Source organism: Schistocerca nitens, chromosome 3 (assembly GCF_023898315.1).
Source record: "Schistocerca nitens isolate TAMUIC-IGC-003100 chromosome 3, iqSchNite1.1, whole genome shotgun sequence".
Lineage (NCBI taxonomy): Eukaryota > Metazoa > Arthropoda > Insecta > Orthoptera > Acrididae > Schistocerca > Schistocerca nitens.
In genome coordinates, this window is record NC_064616.1 from 67,831,834 (window position 1) to 67,843,862 (window position 12,029).

The following is a 12,029-nucleotide window of genomic DNA, read 5'->3' on the forward strand; positions in this document are numbered from 1 at the left end:
ATACTTATCACCAAAGAAGTATCTGTAGACACAAGTCATAGCTCTGTGGTGTGCAGTATTGGTGTAGCAGATCAATTGCTCAGCTTCCTAATGAAGCCCATCACAATTTTTTACCTTGTTGCAGTATGAAACAGGGAATCAGTCTGTCAGGCAATATTGTTGCTTGCAATGGATGATGAATGTCACATTGTAGTTCCACTTTCACCTTGTCCACATGTCCTCCAGTTGCTGCACACTTATCACTGGAGTGTGACACGCATGAAAGCATTAGCTTGATGGCACATATATTGGCCCGAGATAAGCTGCCGTATTGAATGTCGGGTTAGGCTGTGTCATACTTGTTCGTGGTACTCAGTTACCACTCCCAGGAGTTTTCACCTTGCACTCAACTGGCTCACACACAGATTTTCTGGTCCCTTTCCTGGGAAAATGTGGTTGATACTGGTGGACCTCCAGTCCTACTTCCCCTATATAGCATGGATGTCCACAACAACAGTGAGATCCACCAGCAAGGAGAGGGTGCACCAGCCATGCTACTCTGACACCCGAGGTTTGATGCATTCAGTCACCGCAGTGGTATATAGCCCCTGACCACCACTACCTTCCATCAAATATTGAACTCAGAGGCCGAGTGGAACGTCAGGATATTTGAGACGTAAATGTGGAATGTTGTGCAAACAGTGACAGTAAATGATGAGTTTCCACAATTCTTAGCCATGTACTGTGCCTATCGAGTAAATGAGTATAGTCAGATGGAATTTCTACACAGAGGACAGCTCTGTATGTGTCTGTATGTTGTCAGATCTTATGCACTTTTACCGCCAGCAGCCATGTTCTATGCCCAGTTTCCTGGTGTGTGTGTGTGTGTGTGTGTTGTACCAGAAGGTAATGTGCAGTAGGGACAGGGTGTTGAAAATGCACAATGACACTTTCAAATTTTTATTGAAACTAAACACATGTACAAGTTATACAATCATTAATCACAATCTTCCTTTCTGAGTACACCTTCTGTGCGTTATATGTCCCAGTGGAAGTTTAAAAAAAGTTTCATTTAGGTAATTCACAGAAACTTACAATTAAATAGAACTGCTTCCTTCTAAAATTTTAATTTACTTGAAGTTACTTACCCACAGAACTGTAAAAACATATTGACAGTTTAAACAATTAAAATTGACTTTACACTATTTGACCAGAATAACCATAAAATCATAATACACTCCTGGAAATTGAAATAAGAACACCGTGAATTCATTGTCCCAGGAAGGGGAAACTTTATTGACACATTCCTGGGGTCAGATACATCACATGATCACACTGACAGAACCACAGGCACATAGACACAGGCAACAGAGCATGCACAATGTCGGCACTAGTACAGTGTATATCCACCTTTCGCAGCAATGCAGGCTGCTATTCTCCCATGGAGACGATCGTAGAGATGCTGGATGTAGTCCTGTGGAACGGCTTGCCATGCCATTTCCACCTGGCGCCTCAGTTGGACCAGCGTTCGTGCTGGACGTGCAGACCGCGTGAGACGACGCTTCATCCAGTCCCAAACATGCTCAATGGGGGACAGATCCGGAGATCTTGCTGGCCAGGGTAGTTGACTTACACCTTCTAGAGCACGTTGGGTGGCACGGGATACATGCGGATGTGCATTGTCCTGTTGGAACAGCAAGTTCCCTTGCCGGTCTAGGAATGGTAGAACGATGGGTTCGATGACGGTTTGGATGTACCGTGCACTATTCAGTGACCCCTCGACGATCACCAGTGGTGTACGGCCAGTGTAGGAGATCGCTCCCCACACCATGATGCCGGGTGTTGGCCCTGTGTGCCTCGGTCGTATGCAGTCCTGATTGTGGCGCTCACCTGCACGGCGCCAAACACGCATACGACCATCATTGGCACCAAGGCAGTAGCGACTCTCATCGCTGAAGACGACACGTCTCCATTCGTCCCTCCATTCACGCCTGTCGCGACACCACTGGAGGCGGGCTGCACGATGTTGGGGCGTGAGCGGAAGACGGCCTAACGGTGTGCGGGACCGTAGCCCAGCTTCATGGAGACGGTTGCGAATGGTCCTCGCTGATACCCCAGGAGCAACAGTGTCCCTAATTTGCTGGGAAGTGGCGGTGTGGTCCCCTACGGCACTGCGTAGGATCCTACAGTCTTGGCGTGCATCCGTGCGTCGCTGCGGTCCGGTCCCAGGTCGACGGGCACGTGCACCTTCCGCCGACCACTGGCGACAACATCGATGTACTGTGGAGACCTCATGCCCCACGTGTTGAGCAATTCGGCGGTACGTCCACCCGGCCTCCCGCATGCCCACTATATGCCCTCGCTCAAAGTCCGTCAACTGCACATACGGTTCACGTCCACGCTGTCGCGGCATGCTACCAGTGTTAAAGACTGCGATGGAGCTCCGTATGCCACGGCAAACTGGCTGACACTGACGGCGGCGGTGCACAAATGCTGCGCAGCTAGCGCCATTCGACGGCCAACACCGCGGTTCCTGGTGTGTCCGCTGTGCCGTGCGTGTGATCATTGCTTGTACAGCCCTCTCGCAGTGTCCGGAGCAAGTATGGTGGGTCTGACACACCGGTGTCAATGTGTTCTTTTTTCCATTTCCAGGAGTGTAGTTATTTATATAAACCATATAAAAGGTACAAAGCTACAGTTTTCTATTAATCATGAAATAGTTATAAGGAACTTTCTATAAAATTCATTTGAATACTTTGCAAACTGGATGACGTAAGCATCTCACATACAGACAAGGTGGACTTAAACAACCCTTAAGATTACATTAATTACCAACACTTGAAAATGCCTAGTAAAATTCTTTTGGCCACAGATCAGCTGACAACCCAAGTGCCCTAGTAGCTTCTCACCCATTACATAGACAACTATTGGACAACACACCATGGCAAACGGCACCAGACTAGTATTTTGGACAATATTAACTGGAGGCCCATAAATATTAAATCATAACAGACATTTATCATGTAATCTGAAAAGAAGCATAATTAGTTCCTCGAAACCAATTTCACTGTGGGTAGATACTTACAGGAATTTACCAGATTCCAGGAAAATTACAGTGACATCACTCGGAGACTAACTGGATAATTTTTTTCACGGTGCTTCCATTGTCAAACATTATAATTTTGTCTATCATATATCACTAGAACTTTACACAAGTGGCAGATACCCCTCACACACGACTAGCTCAAACATCATGTTGTAACATTCAGTGTTTCATTTGGAATTTATGCAACTGTGCAAAAGCTGGCAGAGTTTCTGGCATGACCCCCCCCCCTCCCCCTCACCACCAATCCCTATCCACCCAAATGCTTAAAACATAGACATGAGCATGTTCATCCTTACTTTTCCATTAAAGGGAGGGGGATTTGGCATCAACACTTGTAGATAATGCTGTGGCAGTGAAAGATGCTTCAGCATACTTAAATACCAGATTCTACATACATCTATATTTGAACGTTTCTTACTGTAATGTGAACCTGCTTATATCACACAGAAACACCTCAGTCCACATCTTCCTGCCGAGGCTTGCCTGGCATACGATATACAAATAATCAGAAAGTGTGAAGGGAAAGACTGACTGCTCTAATGTACCAATTACAACTGCTCCTGAAAGAGTAAATTTTGTTATGGGATCACAACCATTAGCAGCAAAATGACAGAATACTGATTTGTCACCACTAGTATACACATAGGCTGCATAACAAGAAATTTGGCCACATGTTGTACAGCAGTAATATAGGCATAGAACACATAGTTAGATGTACCACCTTAATCCTTTGCTGTCTGTAGGTCACCGAGCATACAGCTGTCATACAAAATCCAACAGTCTCCACCTCAGACCAAGTTGTATCCATATGCATACCTGACCTTGAAATCTGAATAAACAACAATCTCTTCTGAGGTTCACCAATTGCCTTTATGCAGACAATTTGCACACAATTCATACCGAGTATGCCCAGGAGGAACCTACCATTTCCTCGTATCATCTTGGGATAGCACCATTACCAAATGTCAAAGATATTATCTATCACAAATAAGGCACTCTGTGGCACACCATCTGAGACAATAGATGCACGAGACACACCAACCTATTAAGACAGTGACATGAGCATTGCCAGCTACCACCTGAGGATCTAACTCCAGAGTATATGACCTGTATGGACAGTGTCAGTATTTCCCTTCATCATATAAGGCTACAGGACTCACGACCTGACACCACAATTATTACTTCAGGTCACAACAGCATTCATCTCACGAAGTGCAGTAATGGCAGCTGACAGAGGCTGAGTCATTACCTCTGATGCCATATCAGCAGACCCGTGAAGACGGCAAGGCAGAGTTGTCATATTTCAAGCTGAACTTAGGCCCTCCAGAGGAAACGCTGGCTGGGCTTCTGGTATGTCCCTCCTACCACTCCCTGACACCCCCTCCCCAAATGTTCAAGAGACAGTGTTGGGCACCTTCATCCATACATATGTCAATAAAAGGGGGAGGGATACAGTATCCACACCTGTAGGTATCGCCATGACAGTGGATGCAGAACCAGTGATGCTGGAATTCGACGAATTAATTGTGGTGGCTGCTGACAGGGTTGACCCCTGCTGTTTGTATGGAAAGAGTCTCTGGTGTCTGAGGCAAGAAGGTGAGGTGACCACTGACTCAGTGCAGTTTTGTATTTGTTATTTAGAAATCGGACCTATTGAAATTCTGCCACACGTGCAGGTAGATGGTTCTTGTTAAGGGTATCTCCCTCTACGTTTCACCCTTGACACATTGTGTGTGCTTTTAGTGTTTTCGGATTGTGTAAAGATTTAATTGGTTTAGTTCTTCAGAGGTTACAATTCTCGCTGTAGAGACCTCGATACGGCCTGGACAGTGTGCGGCGTTTTCACCCAGTTTGCGAGTTCGTACTTTTAAAACTGTACCCCAGGAACAAATTGTAAAAGTGGGTTCACAGGCACATCTGAAGGTGTCCAGTGGAACTCTGGGTGAAACGTTAGGAATGGAAAAGTTTCATGGACACAACCTAACACCCCAGATGATTTACCAACAGCTATGACATCCAGTCATGAGAGCCTTTGTTGTTTGACCTGTAAAGAAACTTCTAAAGAAACACTTCTGCATAACAGGTAACAATCAAAACCTAGAACTACAGTATTCATAAAGATCTGACATGAAAGTGATGGGCTGTCAACTGTACTGTAACAAAATTTTATTGAAAGATGTTTCACAAATTCCAAAGTAATTCCGGTCATTGTAAAAGCTAGTTGACTTCAGTGTTTGAGGTCTCTTTGGTTCTTTTTCCTCCCTGAGTGCTCCCAAAGGCCAGCCCATGAACTTGATATGTAACAGGTGATGGAGTAATGTGTAATTTCCACCCCAGGACGACAGGTAGGGTTTGCACATAACCCCTGGTACAGGCAAGACATATGGAGGGTGATTGCCAGAGCTGTTACCGTCCAAATTGCCAATTGGTCCCTCAGTTGAGGATTACAGATGTGTGACCAGAAATGTGAACAATCTCCTAAGGCAGGTGAGCCCCTGTTCATCAGAGATGATATTACTAGGGGGGAATTTTTTCACAATGAGCCAGTCATCTTCATCTCAGTCTCCATCTACTAAATGTAGGTGGAATGAGGCTAAAGTTTCAATGTCTGTCCTAGCTCCATCTCAGTTCCTTGTGGTGTCACATACCAAAGGTCAGTCTTTTGTTACAGTTAATCCATTCATTACTCAGCCAGTCCTGCTCTCAAGCACTTTGCTTCTGGAGACCAGTTGCGATTTTCGAGCCCAACAACTGCTTACAGCTTCACTCCACCACATCTATCCTGTTTGTGTTAATGCTCATTGTATGGTGAATTATTTTCACGGTGCTATTTGGACTTGGCTACTTGGTGGTCTGACTGATGGGGAAATCCAACATTATCTGTCTCATCACTGCAGCCCATCATGTTATGAAAAAGGTTGATACAAACTTAGTGGCTATACACTCTCTTCTTTTCACATTTTATTGAGAAGTGCTTCCATCAAAGATTAAGGGAAGGTGTCAAGTCATCACGGTTCAACTGTACACTCCAAACCTGATGCACTGCTACCAGTGTGAACTTTATAACCTCTCTTGCACGCCCTGTCAACACACAGCCAAATGTATTACATGTGGTAGAAGCACTCATGAGATCATTTGCCCACCACCACCACCACCACCTCCTCCTCCTCCTCCTCCTCCTCCTGCTCCTCCTCCTCCTCCTAACTGTTTCAATTGTAATGGCAACCATGCTGCCTCATCCTGCAAGTGTCCCATGTACCTTGATGAAAGGGCCATTCAGGAGACCTAGGTGAAGGAAAAAGTATGACACCGTCACTAGCAAGTCGTTGGGTAGTACAAAGCCCTGCATTTTACTATCTGGCACTTACTGCTGCACTTGTTAGGCTTCGCTCCACCAAAGACATGACCGTGCAGACTTGCATCCTCCAATTCAGTGCTGCAGTTGTGAAACTGCCTAGATTCACAGTAACGTCCCTGTCTCCTTCACCTACAGCTGTGCAGCAAGCCTCCAAATTTTGCCTCAGCTGCAGACTCAACTGTTCCACAACTGGCTGGCCGAAAAGGGCAAAAGAAACACTCCCATCAAGATTTATGACCCTCCAGCCAACAAATACCAGAGTCTCATCTGCCAACTGCAAAGATTCTTAGAAATCAAACAAAGACCAACACTCACCCCTTCCCCAACTCTGAGAGCTGCGTCAAGGCTGTCAACGTGTGGTACCCTCACCTGGCCACTCTCCATTTCACTAGTCAGCACTGACTACCGTTTTTCTACCCTGGCGTCTGCAGGCTGACGTATGAAAAATGCTGAAATCTCCTCAGATTTCGTGGAACGAGATCATCCAATGTCAGATTGCAAAAGCAGTGAGTCTTTGAAGTCAGCACTCTGCAGCTGCTGAGGTGACTCCGCTTCACTTGTGCCTGCCTCCCCATTCCCCACTATGACTTTTCTGCAGTGGAACATTCGTGGCATTACCTCCGACAAGGAGGAACTTCTGCTGCTCTTTGAATCGCAGTGTCGAGTTGTTTTCTACCTTGAGGAGATGTAGTCGAGTCCTCGCAACTGCTTTGACCTCTCACGTTTCCTTGTGGTACACTTAGACATTACCGAGGGTGGCATTCCCTCTCGTGGGGAGTCGTGCTGCTTGTTTGGGAGGATCTCCGTAGCCAAACCGTTCCATTGAACACTTGGGATGCAAGCTATTTCAGTCCGGATTTTCTTTCTTTGTTTCATCTTTCCTCTTTGTAGTGTCTACATCTCTCTGTCATTGTCTGTCATCGGGGCAGCTTAATGGTCAGCTCCCTGACACCTTTTTTCTGGTGAGTGACTTTAGTGCCCACAATCCCGTTTCAAGCTCTTTGAGAACATTTTCCTCTTGAATGAACTTCTAAGTCCACTCAACCTCGTCTGCCGTAACACAGAAGCACACATATTCCTCCCAGACATAACACACACATATTCCCGTTTTGACCTTTGGTTCTGCACTGCCCAGCTTGCCCATTATCTCCAGTGGTCATTTCTCTTTTACATGTACCTGAGCAACCATTTCCCTTGCACTTTCCATTTGATGACTCCTAAACCATTTATGTGTAAACCCAATTATCAGCTTCCCAAGGCCCACTGGATGCTTTACTCCCCCTGACAACCTTCAACGAACATCGTCTATGGAGATGTGTGATGACCAGGTAGAGTAAATCATCAGCATTACCTTAACCACTGCAGAATATTGTGTTCCTTGCATCACATCTTTTCTGCACTGTGTCCTGGTCCCCTGGTGAACTAAGGCAGGCCATGACATGATACACTTCTGGAGACAAGGTCTCCCTATATTGTCATCCTATGATAGCAGACTGTATTCATTAAAAACAGTTGTGTGCGCAATGTCATCACATTCTTTGGGGGTAGGAAAAAAGCTAGATGGATTTCCTTCAGTACTTCTTTTATCAGTTTCACTCCCTCTCCTGTCATGTGGGGCAACTTCTGTCAGCTTCCTGGGACTGAGAGCTCCTTCACAGATGACTAGCCTGATTTTAGCAGATGATGTCGTTGTGGACAATATACCTTAATCCAATAACTTGGGTCACTATTTTGAGGACATTACGAGCTGCACCCATTATCAACCCACTTTCCTCCCACTGAAACGAGTTGAGGTGGTCCATGTGGTAACCTTCTCTTCTTAGAATCGTGAATGCTACGCTGCCGCTTTTACTATTAGGGGGAAAAATTATGCTCTCACTTCATCCTGATCCTACACCCCAGGGCTGCACATTGTTCATATTCAGATGTTGCAGCATCTCTCTTTTGCAGGAAAGCACAAAAATCCTAATATGTACACACTTTTGGAAATATGGCACTTTTCCCATACACTGGAGTGAAGCCATTGTTATAACAATACGTAAGCCTGGTAAGAACAAACATGTGCCATCTAGCTACTGCTCCATATCTTTCTCTAGCTGTGTCTGCAAGTGATGGAATCTAAAATTCGTGGCCAGTTTGTATTGTGCCTGGAGTCTCGCAATCTACTAACCACTACACAATGTGGATTTCATGCACGCTCGTGTACAGTTCACAATCTTGTCACTTTGTCATCCCATGTCACGAATGGCCTTCTGTGGAAATATGAGGCTGTTGTCGTATTCTCTGACTTGGAGGAAGCCTGCACCACCTGCTGGACTGATACCCTCTGTACTCTATACACGTGGGTCTTCCCATGCTGCCTGTCCGATTTCCTTTGGGAATTTCGAGAAGACCAAGTTTCCAAGGTACCTGTGGGTTCAGCCTTGTTGGACATCTTTATCCAAGAGGACGGGGTGCTTCAAGGCTCCCGAGTCATTCTCATTGCTGTCATCATTAACCCTACAGTGGCCTGTTACACCCCCCCTCCCCCCCCACGCAGACGAATAATGACTTCCTTTTTAACAGCAAATTTGCAAACTATTGCAGTTCTCCATGGATTTGTCACCTCAAGCGGTTTCTCCACCAATGCCTTCATCTTCTTCACTCATGGAGCATCAACAATTGTTTCTGCTTTTCCACTCACAATACCATTAGTATGAATTTCAGATGATGCATTGGGTTTTTTATTATTTTTATTTACACATCAAGTTCCGTAGGACCAAATTGAGGAGCAAATCTCCAAGGTCATGGAACATGCCAGTACATGAAATTACAATATAAAAGTAATAACAGATAAAAATAAATGTTTATGAACCTGAAAAAAGTCAGTCCATAAGTTTAAGTAAACACAATCAATAATACAATAAGAATCAGCTTAATTTTTCAAGGAACTCCTTGAGAGAATAGGAGTGGCCCATGAGGAAACACTTCAGTTTCAATTTGAAAGTGCGTGGATTACTGCTAAGATTTTTTAATTCAAGTAGTAGCTTACTGAAAATGGATGCAGCAGTATACTGCACGTCTTTCTGCACAAGATACAAGGAAGTCGATCCACATGCAGGTTTGATTGCATCTACATCTATATACGTACTCCGCAATCCACCATACGGTGCATGGTGGAGGGAACCTCGTACCAAAACTAGCATCTTTCCTGAAACTTCCTGGCAGATTAAAACTGTGTGCCAGACCGAGAATCGAACTCGGGACCTTTGCCTTTCGAGGACAAGTGCTCTACCAACTGAGCTACCCAAGCATGCCTCACGCCCCGTCCTCACAGCTTTACTTCTACCAGTACCTCGCCTCCTACCTTCCAAACTTTACAGAAGCTCTCATTCTAGCGTGTTTCCTGTTCCACTCCCAAACAGAACGAGGGAAAAATGACTTCCTATAAGCCTCTGTACGAGCCCTAATCTCTTATCTTTGTGGTCTTTCCGTGAAATGTAAGTTGGCGGCAGTAAAATTGTACTGCAGTCAGCCTCAAATGCTGGTTCTCTAAATTTCCTCAGTAGCGATTCACGAAAAGAACACCTAATTTCCTCTAGAGACTCCCACCCGAGTTCCTGAAGCATTTCCGTAACACTCGCGTGATGATCAAACTTACCAGTTACAAACCTAGCAGCCCGCCTCTCAATTGCTTCTAAGTCCTCCCTCAATCCTACCTGATAGGGATCCCAAATGCTCGAGCAGTACTCAAGAATAGGTTGTTCTTAAAGTGCTTCATCTCCCTGGTGCAAAGATAGGGGTAAATTAAACTGCACTGATGACATGGATTTTGTACTACGGGGTGCATTCAAGTTCTAAGGCCTCCGATTTTTTTTCTAATTAACTACTCACCCGAAATCGATGAAACTGGCGTTACTTCTCGACGTAATCGCCCTGCAGACGTACACATTTTTCACAACGCTGACGCCATGATTCCATGGCAGCGCCGAAGGCTTCTTTCGGAGTCTGTTTTGACCACTGGAAAATCGCTGAGGCAATAGCAGCATGGCTGGTGAATGTGCGGCCACGGAGAGTGTCTTTCATTGTTGGAAAAAGCCAAAAGTGACTAGAAGCCAGGTCAGGTGAGTAGGGAGCACGAGGAATCACTTCAAAGTTGTTATCACGAAGAAACTGTTGCGTAGCGTTAGCTCGATGTGCGGGTGTGTTGTCTTGGTAAAACAGCACACGCGCAGCCCTTCCCGGACCATTTTGTTGCAGTGCAGCAAGGAATTTGTTCTTCAAAACATTTTCGTAGGATGCACCTGTTACCGCAGTGCCCTTTGGAACGCAATGGATAAGGATTATGCCCTCGCTGGAGTTTACCCGAAATTCATGCTGTCGTTGCGCGTCAACATTGCTTGGCAACATGCCACACGGGCAGCCGTGTGGTCGTCCGTCAGCATTCGTGGCACCCTCCTGGAAGACACTTTTCGCATTTTCAGGTCGTCATGCAGGATTGTGTGCACAGAACCCACAGAAATGCCAACTCTGGAGGCGATCTGTTCAATAGTCATTCGGCGATCCCCCAAAACAATTCTCTCCACTTTCTCGATCATGTCGTCAGACCGGCTTGTGCGAGCCCGAGGTTGTTTCGGTTTGTTGTCACACGATGTTCTGCCTTCATTAAACTGTCGCACCCGCGAACGCACTTTTGACACATCCATAACTCCATCACCACATGTCTCCTTCAACTGTCGATGAATTTCAATTGGTTTCACACCACGCAAATTCAGAAAACGAATGATTGCACGCTGTTCAAGTAAGGGTAACGTCGCCATTTTAAGTATTTAAAATAGTTCTCATTCTCGCCGCTGGCGGTAAAATTCCATCTGCCGTACGGTGCTGCCATCTCTGGGACGTATTGACAATGAACGCAACCTCATTTTAAAACAATGCGCATGTTTCTATCTCTTTCCAGTCCGGAGAAAAAAAATCGGAGGCCTTAGAACTTGAATGCACCTTGTAGAGTGGAACATGATTGGATACTGGACTCATGGGAGGAACTGAAACTCCTAGCAACGACATGTCCCTTGTGCTTTTGTTTATAATAAACACTTTTTAAAGATACCAATGTCCCAGTGCTGCAGGGATATACGCTGTACCACAACGATGATCTATTGGGGGGGGGGGGAAAGGGCCCAAGGGAGGTGTCGCACTGTTTGTCACTAATATGCACCCCTCATCTGCTCTCCCCTTGGCTACTGACCTGCAAGCAGTTGCAGTTCAAATTCATGTGTGTCGAAGGATTACTTTTTGCTCATTGTACACTCCTGGAAATTGAAATAAGAACACCGTGAATTCATTGTCCCAGGGAGGGGAAACTTTATTGACACATTCCTGGGGTCAGATACATCACATGATCACACTGACAGAACCACAGGCACATAGACACAGGCAACAGAGCATGCACAATGTCGGCACTAGTACAGTGTATATCCACCTTTCGCAGCAATGCAGGCTGCTATTCTCCCATGGAGATGATCGTAGAGATGCTGGATGTAGTCCTGTGGAACGGCTTGCCATGCCATTTCCACCTGGCGCCTCAGTTGGACCAGCGTTCGTGCT

The 12,029-nt window shown here is 45.7% G+C and overlaps 1 non-coding gene across 1 annotated transcript; it reads right to left on the minus strand.

The window, feature by feature from the left end:
* Positions 1 to 9,661: 9,661 nt before the first annotated feature.
* Positions 9,662 to 9,736, minus strand: Trnas-cga (transfer RNA serine (anticodon CGA)). Its single transcript has one exon. It is a non-coding gene; the product is annotated as a tRNA-Ser (tRNA).
* Positions 9,737 to 12,029: the final 2,293 nt, after the last annotated feature.